Source organism: Mesocricetus auratus, unplaced genomic scaffold (assembly GCF_017639785.1).
Source record: "Mesocricetus auratus isolate SY011 unplaced genomic scaffold, BCM_Maur_2.0 Super-Scaffold_100006, whole genome shotgun sequence".
NCBI classification, from domain to species: Eukaryota; Metazoa; Chordata; class Mammalia; order Rodentia; family Cricetidae; genus Mesocricetus; species Mesocricetus auratus.
In genome coordinates, this window is record NW_024429190.1 from 50301243 (window position 1) to 50319458 (window position 18216).

General features: G+C 37.0%; 1 protein-coding gene and 1 long non-coding RNA gene across 2 annotated transcripts in view; one reads left to right on the forward strand and one right to left on the reverse strand.

Annotated features, from left to right (window-relative positions):
* LOC121140835 overlaps positions 1-2544 on the reverse strand; it is a 46516-nt gene extending 43972 nt beyond the window's left edge. The window contains exon 1 of the long non-coding RNA XR_005877773.1: positions 2433-2544. This is a non-coding gene — a long non-coding RNA (uncharacterized LOC121140835). The remainder of the gene's footprint in view (positions 1-2432) is intronic.
* Gabrb1 (gamma-aminobutyric acid type A receptor subunit beta1) overlaps positions 1-18216 on the forward strand; it is a 418614-nt gene that overhangs the window by 216426 nt on the left and 183972 nt on the right. The window lies entirely within an intron of this gene.

Consider the following 18216-nt stretch of genomic DNA (forward strand, 5'->3'; position numbering starts at 1 on the left):
TAGTATTAATATAGTTTTCTCTCTTTGATACTTAGATTATGATGAAGAGGATAGAGTGTCCTTTAGCCATCATAAAACAAAACACACTTATACGCTGTTAAGAAAAAAGTAATAACATATGATAGATAACATAACAGCAATGGTATGACCGGGCTGCATGGATGCCACCTTGAGCCTCTGTAAGCACCAAGACACTATAATATGATGTAATTTGCTGTCATGTTAATGCATATAAATAATTTAGTGTAATAGAATGTAACTGTAATAAAATGACCTGATTAATTTTTGACTCAAGAGCAACAAAAAAAATCACCTATAGATTTCTGATGAGAATTAGGCAAACAGAAGTAAGAGATTCAACCCTCTTGGTAACTGAATGTGTATGCTTATGCTCATCTGACTGAAAGAAATCTCTAGTAATATATACAGCATTGTTGCTTTCACACATCACTGTAGGGAATATCCAAATAGTAGAACTGCTTTGATAAGCAACTAAGTCAAAGCTAATAAACTAATTTTGTACATTCTTTAATCCAAAGGTTCTATTTTGATACATGTGTTTAAAAGGAATTACAGTAAATTCTTATTATTGCATTGTTTTGGTAATGAAGAAAAAGTGAAACTGAATTGTGTGTTATTAGGAGAAATGAAGAGCGTGTAGTCATACTACAGAATACTGCTGTAGGTACATAAATAAGATTTATGTGGCTCTACATACATACAAGGTTCTTATTTATTATCTTGTGCAGTAAGACAGCTGCTAAGATTATATTACCTAAGAATAAAGGAATTTTTATTTTTGTATTTTTTGAGACCACCATATAATTATACCTTCCTTCCCTTTCCACTTTCTTAACTCTTTAAATAACTCCTTTATTCTAATTCAAACTCATATCCTCTTTGTCTTTAGTTGTTGTTACAATTAACATTTAAATCCAACATGATCAGCCTGTATAGTCACTTGTGTGTCTATGGCTTCAGGGCTGACCATTTGATATTGGATAATCTATCTGTGTGATATGGTCTTCCCTGGGGAAGACTATTCTTCCTGCTCTTATTGCATTCCTTAGTTGTCTGCAGTTCTTTTTCCTTGGATTAAGGCCTCTGAGCTTTCTCCCTTCCATGTTTCTATTTCTGTTGACAGGTTTATTGATCATGTCATGTTTAAGCATTCTTGTCTGTCAGACTTCATGGGTATAGCTTCCCTGACAGTTCTAAGAAAATCTCATGGAAAACTTTTTGTTCCTCTGGTTTATAATCTTTCTTTCCTACTCTACTACAAAGATTCCTGAGCTTGTTGTAGATGTATCATACTGAGTCCCACGTCTCTATATTTTGATTAGTTGTGGTTTTCTATAACAATCTTCATATGTTGCACAAAAATATTTCCTTGATGATGTGTATAAGGATTAATATTTAGAATGTAGTTAAGTATTATGCTTATAAAATATTATAGGCTACTGTTGTTGCCTTTGGTTGCCTCTAAGGGTATAAGATAAGCCCCTGTTGCTGAAGACACCATCACTTGAAATACAGGACCAGAGTACTTGAGCTCGATCTGACCTGAAAGCATCTTACCTGACTTTCATGGTACCAGAAGTTAACACACAAGCTTCCAAAAAAGGAAGCAAGAAACAGTCCTACACAGCTATGATGCCTATAATCCACAGCAATGGCCACAACAGCACATTAGCTGTAGGGATGCAATAATGGTATGCATACCTTGAAGGGTACCAACAGTTCTTTAGTTGGACTTAAGGCCTACTCAATAAAGACATTGTTGAAAAATAATTGCTATGAGTTCCTGATATGGAAATTGCAATGTGAGCAACAACAACAACAACAAAAAACTGTACCTATGGTATTACATACCAAATGTGGAGGAAGACTCCATTCTTGTTATATTATTGTCTAGGATTGTAGATGACTAATATAGGAAAAAATAAGAATAGCCATAGTGTATTATTTTAGCTTGAAATATTGTAATGTGTATAGCAGAACTATTTACTCAATGAAGGCCTGAATTTCCAATTGATAGATACCTAGGAAATTAAAAGCTGCCGAGAAGAGAGAAGGAAAAAATCATCCTTAAGCAACACCTATTAGCTTATGCTACTCTCTACTTGATATGCAATTTAGAAGTGCCCGTCCCACAATGAGAGATATTCTTTCAGCCTGGACTCTTGGAAGAGAGCCTAGGCCCTGCCCTGAATGAAATGGCAGACTCTGGATATCTGCCATGGAGGGCCTCACCTTCCCTGAGGACCGGAGTGGGGATTGGGTGGGGGGCTGGAGGGGTTGGTGGGAGGGCGTGGAGGGAGGGAGAGAGAACTGGGATTGACATGTGAAGCAACCTTGTTTCTAATTTAAATAAAAAATCAAAAAAGATAAGTAATTATTTCCCAGGGTGGAGGAGAAGTGGTAGTGAGTACCTTTTATGTCCAAAGCAAGGGCTTTAGCACTGGTTCACACTCAGCCCTAAAGAAACAATACTTCAACACCAGATTCCATGAGAGAACCCTAGCCCTGTAACAAAATCATAGAATTGGTTCCCATGGTTCTTTGGATTCTCACTTCCTTTCCTGGTTCACCCACATTCATCCTGTTTCCCTTACTTATCATGAAGGTTTGATTATGTTTTAATAATGCAGAGTGAGTAAATGATTTGAGAGTTCATGCCTCATAAAAGACAAAAGTCTACTTTTTTATCTTGTGCAGTGCTCAAATCTGTAAGACTTGCAAATCCCAAACACAATGTGTGGCTGCTTCATCAGGGTGGAAGAAGCAACCAACTTTGATACCTTTGATAACTCCAATATTTATACTGCGATTTCCCCAAGTGCTGTTCCCCAGCCTTAAGTCTTGTGTCTGCTCTCTCTATTTTATTATAAGCACATAAACTTTGCTGGCTAGTTTTATGCCAATTTGACACAAACAAGAGTCCTCAGAGTGAGGGGAGCAAGACAGTAGGAAGAATTCCTTTACAGCCTCCATATCAGCTCCTGCCTCCAACTTCCTACCTGGCTTTAGTTCCTGCCCTAATGGTGTGGAAGTGTAAGCCAAATAAATCCTTTGCTCCCCAATTTACTTTTGCTCATGGTGTTTCACCACAGCAGAGTAACCTTAACTAAGACAGAAATTGGTACCATGATAGTAGCTTATTGCTGTGACAGACCTGATGATGTTGTTCTAGGCAGTGTTGTGGAAGAACTTTTGAACTCTGGGCTAGAAAAGCCATTAGTGTTGAGAACTCTGTGGGATGCTCTGTAGGAGCTTGGAAGATAAGGATGTTCTGAAGCAGTGCAGACAATGGAGGCCTGACAGGGAGAGTTTCAGAGGGAAGCAAAGACTCAACCGGTCCATTATCTGTGAAGAATCTATGGGGTCTGATCAGCTGCAGCGTGATGAACAAGAGACCAAAACTTTTGCTTTGATGGAACAATGGATGCTGGTCAGCTGGGGCTGAAGCATCACCTGTGGTTAACAAGAGAACAGAACCATTGATGTAAAAGCTTTGTTTTGCTGGGATGTAGATGCTGGTCAGCTGGGACTGAAGAATCAGCTGTGATTAACAAGAGACCAGCATCACTGAAGTGAAACCTGGAAAGTGTTTCCTCAGTCAGCACACAGAAGCTGTGTTCCAGAGGCTGCCAAGGTTGTACCACATGTTGGCAGCTGAACTTGGTAGTGTAAAAGTCACGCAGACGGTACTTGTTTTGGAGGCTTGAAAGGGTCTTGGAGAGCAGCTGAGGCTTGGCACCATGTGGCAGGTTTGGAGTTCCTAAAGAGAACCAAGTAAAGACTAATGGTGAAAGTTCAGCCTAGTTGCAGCAAGAGACCCCAAAATTTTGGAAATGAGATGGCCACCAAGAACAGAAGCAATGGTGGAGTGGACCCAGCTGGAGTCTAGAAGACAAGCTGAGCATGCTGTAGAGGGCAAAGTTAGAAAAAAATTAAAAACCTAAGCCCCTTGGAGGAGCCCAGAAGAATGCGAGTGACCCTAGGCATTAGACATTGAGTTATTTGCACTGTGGGATTGGGTTTTGCTTTGATCTTATTGTGACTGTTCCCTGGTTCTTCCCATTGAAGTAAGAAAATGTTTAAATTATTTTTTTTTATTTTGTAGGAGCTCACGTTTAGGAGACTTTGGACTTTAAAAGAGACTGGTTTAAATAAAACTGAACTTTTAAAACATTTCAACTGTGAGGCTATGGAACTTTTTAAGTTTGTAAAGTGTTTAAAATAGTGATGTCTTGCCAGGCGTTGGTGGCACACGCCTTTAATCCCAGCACTCGGGAGGCAGAGGCAGGCGGATCTCTGTGAGTTCGAGGCCAGCCTGGTCTACAAAGTGAGTTCCAGGACAGCCTCCAAAGCTACAGAGAAACCCTGTCTCAAAAAAACCAAAAAAAATCGTGATGTCTTTATTAACATGTGATCTTGGGAATGAACAAGAAAGGAAGTTCTGACTTAACAGTGATGTGTTTGTGCATCAATCTGACAAATAGTCAGATGTGCTGACAAGTTTTATGTCAGTTTGACACAAGCTAGAGTAATCAGAGAGGAAGAAGCAAACCAGGAACCAGCCCTCATCCATGGCCTCTGCATCAGCTTCTACCTCCAGGTTCCTGCCCTGCTTGCGTTCCTGTCCTGACCTCCTCCAATGATGAACAATGATGTGGAAATAGCCAAATAAACCATTTCCTCCCACATTTGCTTTGGACCTGATATCTAATCACAGCTCTAGTAACACTAACTAAAACATAAATCATACCTGAAATTACCTTCAAAATTACAAACTATGATGAGCTTTCTGATATAACCCACAGACTATAGTTTGATTTCTTTATGGCTTGTTCTTACTGAATCTGCTCTTTATCTGGTGATTTTGTAGGGATCTTAGGTTTTTCATACTGCTACCTCAGTCCAATAATTGCTTCTTTGCCCAAACTCAGGTCTCCTTTTCAGGTGTTTAAACTACTCTTACAGGAAGTTAAGAATGCTTTGTAATTTTAAATTTATGCATGACCAACTGTCCATTCCCTAACTCTGATCAAATTCATTGTATTATTCAGCGTCCTCTGCTCTCAAACAAAATATGTCTTCAAATGGTGTCTCAAAAGGACTCCCTATCATAAATGTAAGTACTCAGCTGTTCATCTTCTTCAGACACCATTTCCTGTTTTTCTTCGGATGCCAAATACACTTCCACCCCTGGAAACCTATTCTCTCATTCTTATGTTTTTGTTACTGCTTCCTTGTGACTTTTAAGGAATTCGTCATTATCCACAGACCCTTCCATTTGTACATTTTCTTACTATAACACTCTCCAAATTCTCACTGGCTCCTCTACTCCATTGTTTCCCTTCCATTTTCTTACTTGCTTTTCCAAGACCAGTCAAGGCATCATATGGTTTCTTGCTTTGTTCTCTAAATTCTCTGGTTTAATAATGCTATCTTTAATCAGAATCTCGTAACTGATAGATCCAAAATACGGGCTCCAAGTTTAGACTTTCCTGAATCTTCTATTCTCCATTATGTGTCTCACCTTAAAGGGTTCACCAGCAATACAATGATTCTACCCAGAACCAAATATGGAAGCCCTACTAAAACCTCTGTCTTCTCAACTACAGTTGATGACTCTAAATTAGTCTTCTCAGATAAACTAAAAAACACCATATTTATCTGTGCCTCTTGTGTGCTTCAATTCACTCTACAGAACTAAGGATTAGAACTCCCCAGTGTCTGTAGAATCATGATACTCTTAGGAGTTCTAGATGCTCTTGTAAACTGTAAGTTTGGTGTTGTGACAGTGTAAGCTGTTCCCTTAGCCCTTTCCCAACTTGTAGCTTCTTCTCTCTCAGTAAAATCTAATACAATTTCTGCCAAACAGAACTTTTGCTCAAAGCACAGCTCTGATTACATTAATTTTCTAAAGTTATCACTTACCTACATGTCTGTTTCAGCTTCAAGGGTGGTACTAAATGTTCAGTAAATGGCAGCTTTTCTGCCTTTGATCTGCAACTGTATCAAGCTTCATTATATTTATATGAAGAATATATATAAATATTTTTGAAGAATATATATGTCACACACATATATATGTATACGTATACATATATATTTACAATGAAATAAATCTCATTTTACTTATTTTAATTATCAAAATGCCACCTATATTTTGATATTATCATCTGCAAAGGTGTGCTATAATTACACTAGACAAATATGTTTCTCATTATTTGTCTCTAGGCAATAGAAATTCTAATCTAAATAAAGATTATCTAGCACATGTTTTTTCTCTACAAAACAAATCACAGCCTTACAGTGCTTAGACTAATCAGTACCTAAGCAGTGTACTTGAAGTCTTATTAAAAAATAAATTACCAACAAAATATATGTCTAACCAGTTGATATTCATTATCCACTTACACTTGGTATTGGATAACCACTTATAGGACTCATGCCTAGCATAGACAATTCCTCTCTCAGAAGCCATTAATTACCTCCATTTCCTACTCCTTCAAAACATACAGGCAACATTTAATAGATTCAGCAGATTATATTTATATATGTCTTTGTGTAAGTGTAATTATTGAAGAAAATGAGGTCATGAGTTTGAGGGGTCAAGGGAAAATTTGGAGGGAGAAGAGGGAGTAGAGGAATGATATAATTTTATTTTGATTACATAATTAAAATAATTCCTGTTTTATCTTATGTGAAATATATATAAGTGATAAAACTAAATACACTGGGCAATATAATCTTCATTACAGTATAGGATGAAATTAGAAAGAGCATCACCCTTCAACTTCACTAGGTATCTATTTCACTCATCTCAAAATTTTCTTAGATCATCAAATAAGTAAATGATACCATCATAGATCCTACAGCTATAGTCAAAGTGCAGGATAATCTTAATCACAAGTGATTACATCACTCAGTTACAAAAATCAAGCTGTTCAGACATTGCAAATTGAATGAATGCCTGATTGTGAGTAAGTAAAAACACTTTTCATCTTTAAGTACCTCCCTAAATATTAGAGTAATCTGTTAGGAAATTATAGATGATTTATACAGTCTCAATAAGCCTCAGGTCAATAATTTCAAACATTAAAATGTACACTTTAAAGACTTTATTTGCAAACAAGTACCTTTCTAATCTTAACCAAAATCCCATTCTTATTTCTATCTGATAATGAGTTGTCTCATCTAGATTCTTAGCAGCAAGAGTGCTCAAGGAAGAAATTAAATGACATCTTGCCACCCAAGCTCATTTGAAGCTGTGCAATTTCTTAGATTCCCCCATAGTCCAGCAAAGAAACAACATTCCCAAAGCAATTGCTTCCCTTGATATCACCTAGAGCAGAGGCATTTCTCTGGAAACAACACCTTTTTTTAACCTCTTTTTAAATTTCTTCTCTCTCTCTCTCTCTCTCTCTCTCTCTCTCTCTCTCTCTCTCTCTCTCTCTCTCTCTCTCTCTCTCCAACAATAGTACCACAAAATTGTCTGACTTGTTAAACTTTTTAAAGGTTTCTTAACTATTTCCCATTCCAGTTACATTGTGATAGGTGAGAGCTAGAAAAATTCTATTTTACTGATGAAGTTCTAGAAATACATCCACTAGTATTTTATTTGTTATGGATATATGTACAAACTATGTTGAAAGCCCTAATCTTTTCTTTTGATAATGGAACATGAAGTGTAGTAGATAAGATACAAAGCAAAATGAAGTGCCTACCTAAACATATATATGGATATAATGATGAATGAACATCTCAAGATCATAATTACTGAAATATTAATAAATTTATTTTGACATGTTTTTCATTCTTTAACAATAATCTTAAGAGTTCTATAGCTCACTAAAGATGGTTGGGTTATCATAATTATTTGTATAAAATAAAAACACTCTCAAAAGACAAAACTAAGGTTATGACTTTGGGACTACCTTTTAGCATTTAGAAGTCAGTGATCTCCAGCAGAAAATTATTATGGCCTGAGATATGGGGATCCTGTTATCTCAGGATTATGGTTCTCTTTGTTTAAACTATTCTGCGCGATTAGACTGTGACATTAGAAAGTCACCTCTTACAGAAAAAAATAACAGAGCATGAAAATTGTAGACAATAATGAGCTTGAGTCTCATATTCCAAAAAGCTACACTCCCATCCTTATCTATCCCTCTTCTCCTAACAGGGATAACCACCTCTAAAATTTCAAGAAGATACATTTTCTTTCTTTTTTCCCGAGACAGGGTTTCTCTATATTGTTTTGGAGCCTGTCCTGGAACTCACTTGGTAGACCAGATTGGTCTCGAACTCACAGAGATTCACCTGCCTCTGTCTCCCTAGTGCTGGGATTAAAGGCATGTGCCACCAAAGCCTGCAAGAAGATATGTTTTTAATCTCCATAAACTTTCTTCAGAGCTAGCCTAATGTGTTTTTAAATCACTGAAACTTGATACTATTGAAAGCTGAACTCTTCTTGTAGGAATGTGGAGAGTCTGTGCCTTGACAATAGGAAATATCAGAAGCTGAGAAGTTGCTTCCCCATCATTCTGTTCTCCAAAATCATTGGTGAGAAAATGCTGGTGCTAAAGAGCACTTGCTGTATTTCCAGAGGACTTCAATCACCTGTAAGTTCAGCTCCAGATGGTCTGATGCACTCTCTGACCTTCAGTCACCTGCATTCACAGGTGCCTAGGCACGCAGACACTCACACACACACACACACACACACACACACACACTCATTCACACTCACTTTCACACACTCACTTAAACGTGAAATGATAGGTCTTCATAAAACAAAAGTCAAGCTGAGGAATCCGTGCAGATATCAAAGCTGATGATGTCAGAGGAGAACAGAGCATTCTGACTGTGACAACTTAGAGTCTGCTGAAGTAAATGATCCATTGAGTGTCACAGAAAGACAAGGACACGGCTCTTGAGAATCTAAAATTGGTTAAGGAAACTTTGTCAGCATAAGGTACAGAATGTTCTCACTGTTCTCATTGGTGTGCATTCTCTCTGCTGTGATGATGCTACTGTAACAACTCTGGTGTCCCCATGTATTTTGTCTTTGACACCAATAATAGAATGTTAATGTCTTCTGTGACCCTTGAGCAGGTTCTCTTGCTCTCATAAAGGAGTTCCAGGAGTTCATGCTCCTGAGACTCAGACGGATTCATATGGGGATGTGAATTGAAGATGTCAAAAGTTTATTTGAAGATTTAAAACCATCTAATTCCTAGGAGAATTTGAAATAATTGTTGGGTGTTCGCATTTTGGTTTGTTTTGAGCATGAATGGGTTAATATGTCTCATTTAATATTTAGAATGACAGAAAAATGCTCTATTTTTTTCTTGAAAAATTTAAAAATCAGAAGTATGTCTTTTCTCTTGTCCTGAGACAAGATTGAAGAATGGATGGAAAGATAAATAAGTTACAGAAATTCTAGTTTTCCCAAACATGAAATTATCAAATCTATGCTAGTTATTCAAGGTTAAATAATCTCAATACAATCATTTCAGAGAAGTGAACACAAAAGTATCTCTTTCAGATGTCAGATAATAAAATGTTGTTCCTTTTACATGGTTATCATTGCCATCTTTGCTCTACCAATCACTATAAACATGATTAACCCATACTGGTAGTTGATCCAAACCTTATTTGCATAACCCTTTCATAAAAGTTAGTACAAAAAACACAAGTATTAATCATTAAAAACATGAAGTACTTCATTTTCTTCAACTTTGAACAAGTCTCATCTTCAACCCTTGCTCCATTGCACTTTGAGAGTTACCTCATGCATTTCCCAGGAAAGCTCTAACTATCCAGACATGAATATATTACAGGATTATCCCATCACTTTTTATTATTAAACTCTGGCTACTAGACACAGTGTGAGAAAACATTGGTACAGTGAAGCTCAAAACAAAGAAAAGCTGTGCTTGCATTTTTTGTAGTGGGGAAATAGACAATAAAAATGAGTGTAATATTTAATTTTGATATATGCAAATGAATGTTATAAAGTAAAATTAGCTGATGAATCTGTTATGTTGGATGGTGAGGGTTGTAACTTAAATTAGAGCATGTGGGAATCGATATTTAAAAATTAAATGCATTACCAAAGACCTAGTAGAGATGGGAAGACAAACCTTGGCAATATCTAAAGGAAGAAACTATTTTTTGTTGTTGTTGTTATGGTTTGGTTTTTTTTTAAGATTTCCTTTTAATTAAAATGGAAACAAGTTTGCTTCACATGTCAATCCTAGCTCCCTCTCCCACCCCTCCTCCTCCACCCCCCCACCAGTCCCCTAGGCCCCCACTCAATCCCGACTCCACTCCCCAGGAGGCCCTCCATGGGGATCTCCAGAGTCTGTCATTTCATTCAGGGCAGGGCCTAGGCCTCCTCTCTGTCACTGGGTTCCATTTTCTTAACACTTTTTTATTGATTCATATCTAAAATCCATATATGAGTAAGTACATACCATGTTTATATTTTTGTGACTGGGTTACCTCACTCAGGATGGTTTCTTCTAGTGACATTCATTTGCCTGCAAATTTCAAGATTCCATTGTTTTCTTCCACTGAGTAGTACTCCATTGTGTAAATGTACCTCGTTTTCTCTATCCACTCTTCAATTGAGGGTCATCTAGGTTGCTTCCAGGTTCTGGCTATTACAAATAGTGCTGCTATGAACATAGTGGAACAGAGGTCCTTATTGTATGAATGTGCATTTGTTGGATATATGCCTAAGAGTGGAATTGATGGATCTTGTGGTAGACTGATTCTCATTTTCCTGAGAAATCTCCATACTGATTTCCATAGTGGCTGTACAAGTTGGCACTCCCACCAGCAGTGGAGGAGTGTTCCCCTTTCTCTACATCCTCTCCAGCATAAACTGTCATTGGTGTTTTTTATTTTAGCCATTCTGACAGGAGTAAGATGGTATCTCAGAGTTGTTTTGGCTTGTATTTCCCTGATGGCCAGGGATGTTGAGCACTTTCTTAAGTGTCTCTCAGCCATTTTAGTCTCCTCTATTGAGAATTCTCTATTTAGTTCTGTAGACCACTATTTAATTGGATCCTTTGGTATTTTGGACACTTGCTTCTTGAGTTCTTTGTAGATTTTGGAAATCAGCCTTCTGTCAGATGTGGGGTTAGTGAATATCTTTTCCCATTCTGTGGGGTGTCTTTTTGTCTTGCTGACTGTGTCCTTTGCCTTGCAGAAGCTTCTCAGCTTCAGCAGGTACCATTTATTAATTGTTGATCTCAGTGTTTGTGCTACTGGTATAATATTCAGGAAGCGGTTTCCTGTACCAATTCATTCAAGGGTACCTCCCACTTTCTCTTCTAGCAGGTTCAGTGTGGTTGGATTTATGTTGTGGTCTTTGATCCATTTAGACTAAGTTTTGTGCATGGTGATAGACATGGATCTATCTGCATTCTTCTACAGACCAGCATCCAGTTATGCCAGCACCATTTGTTGAAGATGCTTTCCTTTTTCCATTGTATATTTTTAGCTTATTTGTTGAAGATCAGATGTTCATACATGTATGGGTTAATATCAGGGTGTTCAATTTGATTCCATTTGTCTACCTGTCTATTTTTGTGCCAATACCCAGGTGTTTTTAGGACTACAGCTCTATAATAGAGCTTGAAGTCAGGGATGGCGATCCCTACGGATATTGCTTTGTGGAATAAGATTGTTTTGGCTATCCTGGGTCTTTTGTTTTTCCATACAAATTTGATTATTGTTCTTTCGAGGTCTGTGAAGAATTGTGCTGGGATTTTAATGGGGATTGTGTTAAATCTGTATATTGCTTTCAGTAAAATTGCCATATTTACTGTGTTGATCCTACCTATCCAAGAGCATGGGAGATCTTTCCACCTTCTGTTGTCTTCTTTAATTTATTTCTTTAAAGACTCAAAGTTCTTGTGATATAGGTCTTTCACTTGTTTGGTTAGCGTTACCCCAAGGTAGTTTATGTGTTTGTGGCTATTGTACAGGGTGATGTTTCTCTGATTTCTTTCTCAGCCCTTTTATCATCTGTATATAGTAGGGTTACTGATTTTCTTGAGTTGATCTTGTATCCTGCCACTTTGCTGAAATTATTTATCAGCTGCGGGCGTTCCCTGGGTCATTGATGTAAACTATCATATCATCTGCAAATAGTGAAAGTTTGACATCTTTCCAATTTGTATCCCCTTTATCTCCTTTTGTCGTCGTATTGCTCTAGCTAGAACTTCAAGTACAGCATTGAAGAGGTATGGAGACAGTGCACAGCCTTGTCTTGTTCCTGATCTTAGAGAAATTACATTGAGTTTCTATCCATTTAGTTTGATTTGCTGTATATAGCTTTTATTATGTTAAGGTAAGTTCCTGTTATCCCTGATCTCTCCAAGACCTTTATCATGAAGGGGTGTTGGATTTTGTCACAGGCATTTTCAGCATCTAGTGAGATAGTCATGTGATTTTTGTTTCTCAACGTGTTTATGTGGTGGATCACATTGTTGGATTTTCATATGTTGAACCATCCTTGTATTCCTGGGATAAAACCTGCTTGATCATGGTGGATGAGTTTTCTGATATGTTCTTGGATCTGATTTGCCAGTATTTTATTATTTTTGCATCAATGTTCATGAGGCACATTTTTAACAACAGAAAGTGCTAAGTCCCTGTGGTTGGTACTAATAAAAAGATGCTTAAGCTTCCATCTCTTCATTGTCCTGAAGAACTCAGGCTTTGTTTCATTCTCACCTGTAGCCTTTTCTCTTTCTTCAAGCACTTGTTAGAAGAATCTTTTTAATGAGATTCTTATTTATAAAATACAGAAAGAATTATCATCAAGATAATTCCTCTTCACACAAACATACCTTAGTCCTGCCCTTTCTTCTGCCTTTTGTCTTTCTTGAACCACAAAAGAGAGCAGAAGTAATAGATGTAAATAGATTTCCAATAAATAAACTTTTCACATTTGTTTTCTCTGAGTCTTATTGATTGTACTATGAAAATATAAACTAATTAAATTTGATTTAACGTTGTACCTGTTAGCACTGTTTATATTTATAAAATATCTTTAGTATATTTTAGGTAATTCTGTTCCATGTTAGTCAATATACCACATTAGAACTGACAAGAGAGAAAACAGGAAAATGGGAATGATGTGTTAAACTCATTGTTCAACATAAAACATTAACTCATTACTGCTTTACAATTCAGATCACTCTATTTTAAGTTAAAATAAAATAAAGAGGATTCGTGAGTGACTAAGTGAGTGAGTGAGTGAGTGAGTGGCCATTACACCTTCTATTTTCTCCTTGTCATGACAGGGGAATGCCATAGGTGCTTCTCCACATTATTTCTTTATCAAGCTAAATCTGATTCTGAAACCTCACCTACATGCTATTTTAGAGAGATAGGGCACAGTAAAATTAATTCATGAAAACAATATTATATTAATGAATTGGTTAGTTGATTATTTATAAATTCTCCATGTTTAAAATCCTGAAATGATTGTCCTGCACCTGGCATTGAAAGCAATTGCTCATATGCTAAATGCTCACTATCTTCTATGTACTCCGTATCTAGTTAACTTGTCTCTCTTAAGACATGTCTTCCCGAAATGAATACTGTAATGGTTTTGTGCATGTAGGAAATTTGTTGATGTGCTGTCACAGTATCTACAACAGGGAGGAAGAGGTGGAACAAGATGGATAGAAGGACTAACATGCAATTTTGACAGGAATTTGATGATCTTTATATTAATCTTGCAGCTGACATAGCCCTGAGTTCAACTTTGTCCTCAATTAGATCAATAGATTTCCACTAATACCATCACATAACTCAATGATTGCATAGGGTATACATTAATTTGCTAAGGGGATTGTGATTAAATGTCATTCAGTTTGTGGCTTACACAGATGAAATTCTTTTATTACAGTTCTGATCAGGGTATCAACGACATTGCTTTTTACTGGCTAATATCTCCTTGCTTTGCCCATAATTCCTCTCTTGTTGCCTCCTCATGAGGTTTGGTCAATGTACATGCATGCTTAGTAACTCTTCAGCATGTCATAATGGCCTCTTCAAATAAGACATTTGTTAGATTAGAAGAGGACTCACTTAACAGCTTTGTTTTTATTTATTAGGGTCTATAAAGTCTTCCTCTTTAAAGACCAAAAAGAGGTGCTGGTAGTTAGACCTACATGTGAATTTTGAAAGAACACAATTTACTTCATCAAGTTCAAGCACATGTCCTCTAACATGAAAAAAAAATATTAACATTTCCAAGTGTCCCAAAGTCTCAATTCCTTCAAGCATCAATGCTAGTTCCAGAATATCAACTAGTTAAATCAAGTATGAGTTAATGTGTATATAATTTGTCCTGATGCAAAAAAATCCTTTGTAAATTTGTGAATTCAAAGAACCTATATCAAGGTCATTCTAAAGATCATTCTAATTATAGTGGTGTTATGGTTCTAAAATTTGTATTTCATTTCTAACTGGAAACAATAGAAAGAAGTGAGGATCATGAGTCCAAGGTACATCAAATTGCTGCCTGCAGAATGGAAAAAAGCCTACAAGGCTTTTTTTCCTTTGTGCTTTGAGATACAAGATATATAATCTAACTTTGAAAAGGATACCCTTGAATTGTAAACTAATACATCATTAATACTTCATTGCTGGGATGGTTCACTACGCCTTTTATATTCATTATTTGCCCTTTAGAGTGTGTATGTATCTTGATAAACTTCTCAAAATACTTGACACTTATTGCCTGTTTAATAAGGTGATTTTTAAAAATAAATTAGGAAAAGGGAAAAGTAGAATCATGTGTCAATAGCATAGCATCCCCAGCTGACTCCAAAGTAGGATTTGGATTTCAAAGTTGAAATTGTGCTCTTTTATAAATTTAAGCAATAATTCTAGGTGCTCAGGTGAAGTGGGATGGACATGGGCATGAAAGTGACTCGGTATCCAGGTCTTTTTGAACTGAAAGATCTATGTAAAGTGTCACAACACCCATCAACATTGATTAATCCCTCTATTCCTATAGTGAATGTGGTAACTACTGGTTTTTGTTGAAGCTAAATAATAGCTCAGACTACAACATTAACAAATTGGAGAACTGTGTCAGACTAAGGACATTATTATAGGTACCTATTCCTAATAATTGTATGGCATAACTGGAAAAATAGCAACACAGTTAATCATCTAAACAGGTACTGGGACTAGGGATTTTGTGAAAACAAAGAGAGTAAACTGAATAATTTCTATACATTTCTCCCAAATACTGATTTTATGATGATACAACTTTGTACATAGTTCTATCAGGTCAAACTCTGAGACAATTTTCAGATTTGAAGTTAGGGCTAAGTTTCTCTGCAGGGGATATGCATCTTGGGTCAAGAAATGCCAAAGTCTAAATGGTGTTTTTCCAAATCTGAAGTACATTGCAAATCTAAAGCCCTTCCTTTACGCTGTGGATACTCACACTTCTTACATGAACCAGGAAAGGCATAGACATCATATTTGAGGTAGATTAATCACAGAGTATTTAGTTTAGAGACTCAACAAAGTTAGAAAATATTTAGAGAAAACAAGGTACACATGATACCATGTGAGACTACAGATATTGGTTGGGGGCCTAAAGGATAAAATAACAGAAGAAAGCAGCTGACATCATCAATGAGAAGCCCATAAAGAAAGAGATATAATGATAGGCACCCTGACTTCCTTATGCCCTGCACATTCTCCTACCACTATTTCCCACTTGTCAGATTTTAAAGAAAGTTAGTGGGTGTGAGAGCCCTAATACTATTCTAAAAAGTAGCATTCTAGGGCACACTGGAGTATAGGGAAAGTATGGAGATGGTTTCAGTGAGGGAAGTGGAATATGTAAATGTGCTTTGTAACTTCCATGTTTTGGGTAGCATCAGTTTGGATTTATTGGATCTCTGAAGTCTGGGACATGTTGAAAACATTCTACACCTTTCTTCTTATAAATAATTATGCCTATTATTATGTCCAGATAAAAAGGTCAGGGAGCGTCAAGGTGATGAGGAAGAACTAAAGATGGTTTTGTGTACCCTGTATTCATCCATGTGTGGAAATAAGTGGGGTTGGTATAACATTAGCTCAGAAATACATACCTGACTATTTGTGGGCTTCCATGGAAGCTATTTTTAGACACAGCTACATATGTTCATTCTGTTCCTAAATTGCAGCTCAAAGACTCATTCTTTCAATAAGATGGAATCTTAGTGATTTTTTTCTAGCATGATATAGTGTGCGGAGGAGAAGACAGAAGACAGATGCTATATGATGCTAGGTAGATTACCTCTTCAAGGGAGTCTAGTGGGTATTATAACAATATCCATTGTTATAGAGTACCTACCACATGTCTAGCACAACACTGGTCAGTGGGTATTCACTTCTCCACTGCAGATGAGGAAAATGATACCATAAGAGAGAGGTTAATCTTCCCTTTGATTCTAAGTGGCACAAACAGGATGTGTTTGTCTGGTATCAAAACCCTAGATAATTTGTTCAATTATTTTTTAGAATTTCATATGTGAGTACTGTATTGTATCGTTCCCACCCCTTCTCTCGCGACTCCAGCTCTTCCCATGCCCTCCACATACTTCCTCTCAACTGCAGGACATCTTTAATTATTGTACTACACATCTATATTTATCTATAACTAAATGGATAGACACAAAACCAATTTAGTGTTGCTTGTGTGCTCATGTGTTTAGGACTGATCAGTTGGGCTTTATCATGGAACTCATCCCTGGGAAAAAATGATTCCCATCTCTCAGGAGCCATTGATGGATTGCAGATCTTTGTCTAGTTACGGGTCCTTAAATAATATCTCCCCATCCATATTATTATGTCTACTAGTATTATCTTTATGCAAGTCTTATTTAGGCCTCCACATTGATTTCATGGGTGCAGCTTCCTTGTTATGTCTAGAGTATAACACCAAGCAGAAAATATCCTGGTCCTCTGGCTCTGACAATCTTTTCACCACTTTGTCCATGATTTTCCCTGAGTATTAGCTGTAGGATCTGCATTATAGGTATCAGTTGGGGTTGGGCACTCCAAAGTCCCTTATTTTATGCATCATTTTCACCAGTCATAGAATCCTGTGATAGTGTCTGTCTGCTGCAAGTAGAAGTTTCTTTGATGAAGAGAAAGAGGTATTCTTCTCTGTGGGTATAAGGGAATATATTTAGACTACAGTTAGAAATTATGCTGCTCAGGAAAATAGTTGTGGTGGGTTCTCTAGGGTCCATGACCTCTCTAGCCATCAGTAGTTGGCTAGACTTGTAGTACCTTACATGAATCCCCCCACCCTATTTACCATTCCTTAAGTACAATTAGACAGCTGTTGGTTATCCACAAGTGCCACTATTGCACCATTGGAGATGCCTTGCAAGATTGTCACTGTAGTAGTTTGTAGATTTTACAGCTCCATAAGACTGTTGTTTACTTTTTCTCCCTTGGCAATTTTCAAAGCACCTTCAGATACTATGAGAGACAGTTCTCAGGCAGGAAGCTTCCAGGCCAGTTCCAATTTCATCCCTTCAAGCCCTGTGTGTGAAGTACATGGTGTCTTCAGCAATGGAGTTTTGCATTCAAGTTAATGGTAATGACAAAAGTGTTCTAGGAGTACCCTTGGGCTCCCTTGAACAACTCAAAGGGATGTTTCCCATGCTTAGCACTTGGTTTATGTTAGTCTATGGCTCTTGTAGGAAGCATTATCACCCTATGTGGCATCCCTTCTGTTAAACTAATACAGATATTAGCATATATATTTAATATTACATGCATTTTGAATAAGCTTATAAAATAAGGATTCCCTAGAGCTTTTTCAAACATCTTTATTCCTTCTCCTGTTTTACCCTCCCTCTCTCCCCAATTAAAATTTCTGATCCACTGATTTTTCCTACTTCTCCCTTTATAGCTCCTGTGTCCTACTATGGCCCTGTCTGTAAACCATTCTCTCTACATCCCCTCGTGATCTCTTTTTAATTCCTATTTTGAGAATGAAATGAGTTAAGTGGTTTTGAAGCAGGTGACTCAAATCTAGAATCTGACATGTTTGATGGAAGAAACTGAATAATAATGAAACACCTAGTGGACTCGAATTAGAAAAACCCAATATTTGACAAACTAATAAAAAATAAATGATATTTTCTCACC